The following is a 10,860-nucleotide window of genomic DNA, read 5'->3' as shown; positions in this document are numbered from 1 at the left end:
ATGTGTGACTATGGAAGCTTTAGTTGATTATGCCAAATGGTTTTCTGTGTTTGAACCCTCTGGTTACTCCTATTACATTGGATTAAATTGGGGGGGGGGTGTGGAGGGAAGGAGGGAGGGGGAAGGAGAGAGAGACACACAGACAATCTCAGAACAGAACCAGGACTTTGTGAGTATTACACATACTGGCACTGCCTAAATCCTCAGTCCTCAGAAAATGGCAAGCTAACATGACTCATGAACATGGATATTAAAACCCAAGGGACTGGAGAGCTGGCTCTGAGGTTAACAGAACTTGTTGCTCTTGTAGATCAGTGTTCGGTTCCCAGCACCCACATGTACGCTTACAGTTATCCTTGGCTCCCATTCCTGGGATCTGATGCTTTCTTCTGACCACAGGCCAGATATGTGCTTGCTGTACATGAAGGCAAAACACTCATATATGTAAAACACACTGTGCTCAAGTGGGCTTTATTCCAGGGGGTACTGTGATGTCAGAAATTTACACATACACAATCCAGCTGGCCAACAACCTTTAAGATTTTTACTTTAATTATGTGTGTTTGTGTGTAGGTGTAAGCACGTGTATGCATGGGCCTCAAGAGGTAGCAGATTCCCTGGAGTTAAAGGCAATTGTGAGCAGCCAGTCACATGCTGTGAACCAAACTTGGATCTTCTGCAAGGGCATCCTGAGCCACCACTTCAGCCCCAGGCTGCCACTTTTGCAGGAAAGTAACCTGTGGTCATATCAGAAGGTGCTAAGAGGGCATCTGATAAGATTCAGCAGCTGTTCTGAATAAAATTAGAGCTGTCTCCATGAGTACTGTAGATGACTGCTTGGCGAGCTTGCATGAGCACTCCCAGTGCCTCTGACACATCTGCACTAGGGTTAGAGTAGGTGGGGCCGCCTATGATCACTACATATTACCAGAGTCCCAGGCCATGAAGATTTCAGTAAAGAAAACAGTCAAACATCAAAAGATAGATTATTTTTTTATCAAGTATTATTTCTAAACTCCAAAGGTACTCTAGGGAATAAACTACTGGAATAAAATTTAATACATGTTTATTGTAAACAATACGTATTTATGTAGAAACAATTGTTTTGTTATGAAACCTTGCAAATAGAAACAGGGAAGTGCATTCATCATAGTGACTAATAAAAGCATCGTAGTCATTTTAAAAACTTAAATCTTGTTAAAGTTATTAATAATATAGAAACAAAGTATTTTTCTTAGCTGAAAAAATGGTATATTATGACAACATATCCAAATTACTTCCAACCGCTAATAGGATAAAATTGGAGTAAAGAAACAATTTCAAATTTCTAAGAATAGGCAAAAACATACCAAAAAAGAACAGGGGTGTAAAATGTAGGGTAAACTGTGCTGTGCTGTATAGCATAAACCACTATAAGTAAATATAAAGCTATCGTAATTACATCCACTTGCTGCAATCTATAGAGAAATAAAAGTAAAAATAATAGCATATGGAGAAATGCTCGGAGAAATATATAAAAACTTCACCGAGCTGGCATTTGAATTCTTTGAGATAACCTTATTTAATAAGAGGGTACTGGATCCACAACTTGGGAAAATGGATAAACTACTTATAAAAACGTATGGATAAACTTCTAAAGTTTAAATGAAGTTCACAACTCAGTGTAGAAAACTGGAGGGATGGCTCAGTGTGAACTATTTTGGGGGGTGGCCACCAGAGTTTGGTTCCTATCACCCATACTGGGAAGCTCACACTGTAATTCCAGCCATGGGTAGACCAGACATTTCTGACCATAAGCAAGGACACTGACAGGGATCTCACCTCTCCCACAACATACATTCGATTTAAAATAAAATTTAAATATTTAAATAATGAAATGTAGAAGAAAAGTCATCAACCCAACTCCCCAAAATAGAGGGTATTCTTTGGATGGAACAGGAGATGGTGGCCTTACGTATACAAACAAACTTTTTACAAGTGTGGAACTGGTGAGAAGATGGCTCAGTGGGTGAAGGTGCTTGACTCAAATTTAATACCCAGAACACAAAGGGTAATAGAGAATGAATTCCTACAAGTTATAACCTGATCTCCACAGAAATGCTGAGACTTGTACACATCAGTAAAGAACTGAATAAATAAGTAGTTTTATTTTTTTACAGACTCTTTCCCCAAATATTTATATTTTATAAAATAACATACTCATATCCTGCAGGGCAGTACTGGTACATGCTTTTAATCTCAGCACTCATAATCAGGCCACCCTGTTCTACATAGCAAATTCTAGGACAGCCAATGGAATCCTGTTTTGAAAGCATATATATGAATATACATATATATTAATATCCGAGTATAAAGTTTTGAATGGCAAAAGGGTATAAATATCAACAAAAATAAAGCTATTTTTCCTTTTTATTCTTAAACAAGTTTCTGCTCTGATGGTCCATTTATTTAACTTATTTATAAAAGCTAATTTTAAGTATTTTCTAATGTTTCCCATGGTTGGAATATACTTCTCTAATCCCCTGGCCTCTTGATCAGATACAGGACCCTTTTCTTAGGAAACTTAGCCATTTGGATTTCACTTCAAGCTCTGTTGCACTTTCAAAGTCACATCTCAGATCTCCATTTTTTCAGTAATTTAATTTATGAACAAAAGATGTTGGTCTTGTTTCTTACATCTCATTAAAATTTTAAGTTCTCCTTTCATATTATGTAAATATTTCTTCATTTCTACGTTTTTCTCCCAGCCTAAACAGAGGGAGGGTGAGAGAGGCAGAGACAGAGCACCTAGTAGAAGTAGTAATTGGTTAATTTCCAGCTAACTGACATCTATATCTCTAGACATCATTCCTTGATTTGGCTGATGATTTGATCTGCCTCATATGAATAGTGATTCGCATGCTTCCCTCCCCCCTCCCGGCCTCTCTTGCCAGTGGGCATAAAGAAGAAAGTGTTTCTACACATTTACTGATAGAAATGTAAGTTATTCCAGCCTCTTTTAGGAACAATCTGTCAACATGAATAAATCAATTAAGTACATACATCCTTCTGTACATCAATGCACTTCTGGGAACCTATTTATAAAAATAAAGCCATCAAGATCACAAATACACACATAGGAATGTTTATTATAGCAGTAAATATAACAAGGTGATTATTCACCAGTACAGGAACAAGGTTAATAAAAGATGTCAACACCATAGAACAAGGCGCTCATTAAAAAGATGAAAAACTGTGGGGTGTAAAAGGATTCCCACCTGTTATTGGACTTAAAGAAAAGTGAGATGCATAAAATACTTGATTTCATTTACTGAAAACATACTGACTTACCAAAAGATCTTTTCATTTTTACTTATAAAAGGCTACACATGCACGTGAAGAGATTTAGGGGTGGGCAAAATAGCACACACCTTTAATCCCAGCATTTGGGAAACAGAGGCAGGAGCAGCCCCGTGAATTTGGCATTAGCCTGGTTTACACAGTGAGTTCCAGGACAGACATTACTACTATTGAGAACCTGTCTTTAAAAGAAGCAAAAAAATTAATTAAGCAAATAACAAAAATTTAGAAGTAATCCATGTATGTACAGACTTTAAGGTAATTATTATGAACACGAAGTTACAAAAAGCTAAGTGCAGAGAAACATACAGGTTAAGTCAATGCGTGCACTGATGCGCACACATCTGGATGAACTGCTGGAGCCCTGTCAGGATCAGGAAGGCAGGAGTGAAGGAGCATAGCAGCAGAGAGAGGACTAATTTTGACTGCACATATTTAAACAAACATCCATTTAAAAGCTTGTGTTAATTATATGGATTATTTGTGTCACATTTAATCAGAGATATATGAAACGTGACTTTCTTTCCTCCAGCACTTACCTGTAATATTCCATGTATTTTTTAAAAAAGATTTATTATGTAGTGTTCTGCCTGCATATATGCCTGCATGCCATACAAGGGCGTCAGATCTCATTATAGATGGTTGTGAGCCACTATGTGGCTGCTGGGAGTTGAACCGAGGACCTCTGGAAGAACAGTCAATGCTCTCAACCTGAGCCGCCTCTCCAGCTCCACATTCCATGTATTTTACTGATCATTTGTGTCTCTGAAAGGAATGCATGGTGTCAGGTTCCCAGAATGGCACACCTTAGGCACTCAAGTACAGGGAAGTATGGAATGAAGGAATGTCCTTGACAGGCTTAAACTCCTCTCCCATATGGTTCAGCCGAAGATGGACAGGATGAGAAAAAAGGTATAGAAAGGGAGCTGCCTTGAGTTGTCTGTTGTTACTTGAGAGTTAAGATCCACATTCTTTCCCCAAGTCAGGGCACAGACCTCAATCTCAAGGTCACACCCACACACATACATTTGTGCATTATCACATGACTGGAAGGGTATGAGTCTATGCCCATATATGTGTGGAGGCCAACCCAGCTGCTGCTCCGGAGGAGCTATGATGAAACAGGGTTTCTCATTGAGGTAGAGCTTGTCAACTTTTAAAAAATGGCTACCAGCATGTCCCCCACTCCAGCCCTCCATCAATCAGTCTTTTCCTCCCCAGAATTGAATCCTGAAATTTAGTATGTGGGTTTGGGGATGGAATTCAGGTCTCCAGGTTTGCTAGGTAAGCACCGTATAGGATTAGCCATTTTCCCAGCTACCCCATCTCCCACCCCTTGTTTTGAAATTAAGTGTGTGGGTCTTTATGTGGCCAGAGGCATCAGACTGTCCTTGAGCTGGACAGGTGGTTTTGAGTGGGTAACATGGGTGCTGAGAACCACACTGGTGTTCTCTGCAGGAGTGCTGAGTGTTCTTCTGAGCTTTCTCAGGGTTTTGATGATTAACACAGATCTGGAATTTTTAAACAGGTTCTTTACTTATCTAGCCAACAAGTACCTGAATCCTTTCTAGATAATATGTCACTAAGCAAAGTGGGAAGGGGAAATACAGGGGAAACAAATATGGCCCACGCTTTAAGGAGTTTACAGAGATAGAAGCAAGTCCTTGTTTTGTCTTGTTAGGTTACAAATGAGCAGCTGGTGACACCCAAGACGTGAGCTGAGGACAAAGGAGAACCAAGACATTGTACTAAACAACTTTCATAACAAGTACTTACTTACAGTGCTGCTGAAAGTTCTGAATGCTTCCTGAAGACAATGAATAAATTTCATCACCAATTCCTTGTTAATCTTTGTACTTTCAAAGTAAATTTTAAAATACACAGAATAAAAATAAAAATTGTAATGTGGTCATCAGCAGAGACAAAGTGTATATAAACTACATGCTCAGAGCACAACACTTCTTGGCACCATAATCAAACCCAAATATAAAACTAAACACCTGTAATCAGGTGTAAATTCCTAAACAGTATTCAGAAATAGGAGAGTGCACAGCTGTGTTTAAAATGCTTACCACTGGAGTGTGGGTGTCTCTTCAACACATAGATTCCATTTCCTTTGGCTGTTTACCCAGTACTAGGATTGGTGGAAGTTGGTTTTGCCTTTTGTTCTGTTTTAATTAATGCTCCAGGACTGTACAATAATCCCACCAATAGTACTAAATCTCATTCACTTCTTTCTCCACATACTTGCCAGCACAACAGGACTGCATCCAATCACTAAAAGGCATGAAATCCTGCCATCTGCAACAGCATGGACAAAGGCCATGTCTGAAGAAATGGTATAAACCCAGACACTGCAGTATCTTACCTATGCAGAAAAAGCAATGGAAGTACCTCAATTGAAGACCTCAGTGTTGTTATCAGACACTGATAGGAGTAGTAAGAAATTACTGTATTCTAAAGAACAGCAGGGAGAACTAACCACAATGTATTTCAAAGGAGACTTCAGATGTATTCAACATATAGAATTAAGTTTAAGGTGTACAATTACCTTATGTATGTAATTACCCTGAGTTGTGAACTACTGGAAGTATACATGAATCAAAACACCACATTGAGCTTCATAAATAGGTACAAATTAAATTGGAAAGGAGGGAGCTTGGAAGACCACTCAATGTTAAGAGGACTTGCTGCTCTTCCACAGCACCCAGGTTTGATTCCCAGCACCCACACGGCAGCTTACAACTGCCTGTAACTCTAGTTCCAGAGATCTAATGCTCTCTTCTGTCAGTTGAACATGTGTTCTTTGTAAATAGCGCTGGCAGACATAACTTTAGTTCTGTTAGTCTCCTAAGAGTACCCTGCTAATGAGAGTACTCCTATTATACATGAAGCTTCATGTTCATTTTAATACATATCTTTTATACTTTACCAGCCAGAAGGTCTTAGTTGGTGTAATTTTTAAAAAAAAAAAAAACAACTAAATAGAACCAATCAGAGCCTTGATTTTTTTTGAGATTTTTTTTCTTTCCTGGTGTGGCAGGTTTTTTCTTCCTGTTATCATCCAAGTTACTCTGCAAGCAAACTGGTACTGAAAGTGCTTTACCTCTAATTCACATTTGTTTATATATGAGAAAACCTGATAATGCTGTTATGTACATATCTGACAGCCTCTTGTCTTATGTATCTGACCTGAGATTGGGAACCTGAAACAAACGCTATGGCGCACGGAGAGCATTCTAAGAACTGTGCAGCAGACATCTTGCTGTGAGCTCTTTCCATCACTGGACTGACTAGCTTTCTGGATAGGAGAAGGTCGAGTGAGCATCTGGACCGCTTTCTATGGAAGCTGCATGACTAAAGCCAACTGAGGAAAAGCAAACTGTGAGGAGGAAAGAAACAGGTCTTTCCTATGAGGAAACTACAGGCTGTCCTCACTAACACCACCAGATCTTTATTCAGGCCTAACTACAGGCACCCTGACCTTCAATTAATCTAGAATCAATGGAAGACAACAGCAGCCTTAGGACTTTGTGGGCTTCTAAATTGTTCTCGTTTAGTGGAGTTGTATTAAGGCTTCGAAGTCTTAAAGATACAGTTAGTTGACAGTGCTGAACTAGTACACATGAAACACTGGTTTGGGTTTAAAGCCTAGAACTGAATATATATAACACCACCACCACCATACTCAAAAAAAAAAAAAAAAAAAAAAAAAAAAAGCTGTCCCAGAAAAATAAGGCTTCAAAATTTTCAGAGCCTCATGCAGCATTGCTTTACCAAACTGAGTGTCCTAGCACATAAACTGCATGTTTATAAGCAGAGAATGCTCCATGATTATAGCATTGGCACTCAAGGGACACCAGACTCTCCTGGGTGTATTTTTTTTTTTTTTTTCTTGGAAACTCAGTACAGGTCATACTATTACTCTGACCCCAGACTGACCCCAGAGTGTCCAGCAATTCCCCCATAATTCTTGAGTTCACTCTCTTGACCTTCCAATGTAGATTATTCCAAAATGATTCCAGCAAATCATGTTCCTATTTAAAAAGACAAATGGGATTGATATGTACACAGCAGAGATATATTTCTCATCACTATACTGATATATAAGAAAACAGACTCATTGGTGCTGGAAGAGGCCTCTTTTCAATTCCATATTGTATTGTGAATTTAGATTGTATGGAAGACAACTCGAGTTCTGGACAGGCAGAGCCCTTGAAAACTAATGTTGCCTGGTGGATCAGAGAGTAAAAATGATTCTTGGTTGATGAGCGGCCCAACAAATGGGAAAGAACATTAAATTTACACGTGTCTGCAATTTAAATAATTATCTGAACACTTGAAAATATGAAGCACTAGGTAAGCACACATGCCACTGCGTGAATTAACATTAATTCACTCATGTGAATTAATCTCAGGAGGCAGGTCCGGAATGTTCATAGTGATGACCGTCTCTTTGCTTTGCACACGTGCCTACTTTGTCCAATTCTCTTCAGTCTGTGTCCTTCTATAGGCCCTCTGACAAAAGCCTCAGATGTTAATGTATTCAACGGACTCACTGCAAAGTTGTGCTGGATCCCCAAGTTCGCACCGTCCAATTCATGACACACCTATGAGCACATGGACTATATTTGTACACTTTATTTAAAAACAAATAACACACTTAGAGCCACCAAAACTGGATATCATTATTAGCTTATCCATACCCTGAATTTACAAAAGAAACTTCTTGCACCACACAATTTCGCATTTGGATTTACATTAATTGATATTATAACTAAAGTTTAAGATACCTGAATATCAAACATTCTGGCTCAGGGCTCACCAGCTGGGGTCTAGGTTGAAGAGAAAGGGTTATTTAGGAATCTGAACTGATGATACCCTGAGATCCGCTCCCGTAAACTGATATTGAGAAGACATAAAATAAGTGGTAGGTTTTACTATTACAAAGAAGTGGTTCTTCCTAAAACAGGCATTTGATCAGAGAGCTGGGGTGGGACTGGGGGACACTCCTTATTTGGGAATAAAAAAAAGTGTGAAGGGGGTTCTATCCGTTTTCTCACAAGGGGCCAACACCAGCCAAACAATGATGAGAAAGCAGGGGAGAGTGGACACAGCAGACCAAAGACTTCCTAACTGTACTACAACTCTGAGCAGCTCACTACAGCCAACTCACAGCTCAGTCTCTGAAACTCTCAGAGAGACCTGACTAACAGACAATGGGTGAAACCATTTTACACTAACAAGGCACTCACGGTTCACAGCCTGGTTAAAAACCCAGGCAGACATTAAAGTTAATCTAAATTAACATCAACTTTCTAATTTGCACCAGAGGGATGATGAGCATGTGGTCCCAGTTAAATAAAATTTAAAGCTTGACTAGCCAAGATCTGGTGGGTGTGGAGTCCTCAGCACCACTTCAGAAATTGTTAGAATGAAAAGTGGGATCTAGTCTAACATACCCTTTTCAAAATTAAACATATAACAATAAAACTGATGAAAAGTTCTGTTAAACACTCGGTCAATGTGGAATCCCTTCCATGGACACAGAGATCTGACATGCCTGATATGGACAATGACAAAGCTCTCAGAGACAAATGCAAAACTGATTCAAAGTTTACCAGCCTCAGAGATACACTCATTTTCTGACCTTCCACTAAAATAGACTTTAAGAAATAATACATTACACACACACACACACACACACACACACTCCCCTTTCTCTCTCTCACACACACAAACCTCTCTCTCTCACACACACAACTCTTCTTTCTCTGTCTTCCCTCCCTTTCTCTCTCACACACACTTCTCTCACTCTCTCTCTCTCACACACACACCCTCTACCCTCTCTCTCTCACACACACACACACACTTCTCTCTCTCACACACACATACACTCCCCCTCTCTCACACACACTCTTCTCTTTCTGTCTCCCCCCCCTTACACACACACACTTCTCTCACTCTCAATCTCTCTCTTTCACACACACTCTTCTCTCTCTCTCTCTCTCTCTCTCTCTCTCTCTCTCTCTCTCTCTCTCTCACACACACACACACACACACACAAAGACACACACACTTCATTAGATACTACTTTTGTGTAACCAGAATCCCAGTGTCAAACATTCTAAGTACTGCAATATAAACAAAGCAGCAGCATGCTTACAGAGATGATTGCTAAGTCAATAAAGTGAATAATTATATATCTAAGAGTGTTGAAATACCTTTCAAACAATAAAGTAATCCAAATAAAATTATACTTTTCTTTCCAGGTGAACTTTTTGTTGTATTAAAACAAGGGATTGGGGAGCCCAGGCTGTCCTCGAACTCCTTATACTGTTCAGGATGATCTTGAACTTGTGATTTTCTTGCCTTCACCTCTCAAGTGGTAGGATTACATAGAGTGTGTCATGGCTGGAGTTTCAGGTAAAATCAGTAACAATTTCGTTCTTGGTTAAAAACATAACAACCAGGAACCAACTCCCTCCAACAAAGAACACTGATGGTATTTTAAAGACATCTTCAGGAAACAGAGCAAAGAAGTAAATAAGTAAAAACCTAAGACTCACCCTAAATGTTACAGGCTGCTTTGTGACACACAGGTGAGATGACAAAGCCTGAGAAAAGCACCGACAGATGTTTAAGTCGCATCAACCGCCATCTTTAACACAGACGGCTGTTCTACTTAGAATGGCAGCAATGACCGTGAGGTAGATATGAGAGGCCGTCTCAGTTCGTCAAGACAACTGTTAGGTGGAGTTGAGTTGGTTCAAGTGTTTCATCTAAAAGCAGGTTTTACTAGTTCAATCCTCATCATCTAACAATTTTATGCCACACTCTTGAGAACAGGAGAAACACATGAAGCACTAAAAAGTCAAGCTTTACAAACATACAATATCAACAAGAGTCCCATAATTCTGGGAAACCAATGATTTATTATCTGAAATTGATTTTAATTAAAAAAAAATAGCTACTTATTCTTTACTGAATTTTCTAGGAGTTCACATTCAAAACTTTTGGAAAGCATAGAAAGTGCTCTGAGGAGCACAGCGACTATGCAGAGATGCCCCTCAAGTCCTGGAAGTTGAATAGATACACTAAACAACACTGACAATCACGAATCAGGATCTTTACAGATTGGCCAACACACACACACACATACACACACACACACACATACACACACACACACACACACACACACACACACACACACACACACACACAATCTCTCGAGCTCTCTTCCCCCTCCCACCCCTGTAAGGCTGCATTTGTAGGTTTTTAAAGGCACCTCTCACTTTCTAGCTATTGCCTTCTCGATGACACATTTTGCCAAAAAGCTTGAATGTTCAATGGAAATAGTTCAGTTCTGAGAATGGAATTTTTTTCAATTCACATTTGAATAGCCAAGTTTTCTTACATTCAGATTTTAATAAACTAGAATGACAGTCTTTAAAACAAGCATGCTCACCTATAATGAATATAGTATATACAGTATTTAAACACTTGGAACTATATATT

The sequence above is a fragment of the Micromys minutus genome, assembly GCF_963924665.1.
Source record: "Micromys minutus genome assembly, chromosome: 3".
NCBI lineage: Eukaryota > Metazoa > Chordata > Mammalia > Rodentia > Muridae > Micromys > Micromys minutus.
Note: the sequence above shows the minus strand (reverse complement) of the source record.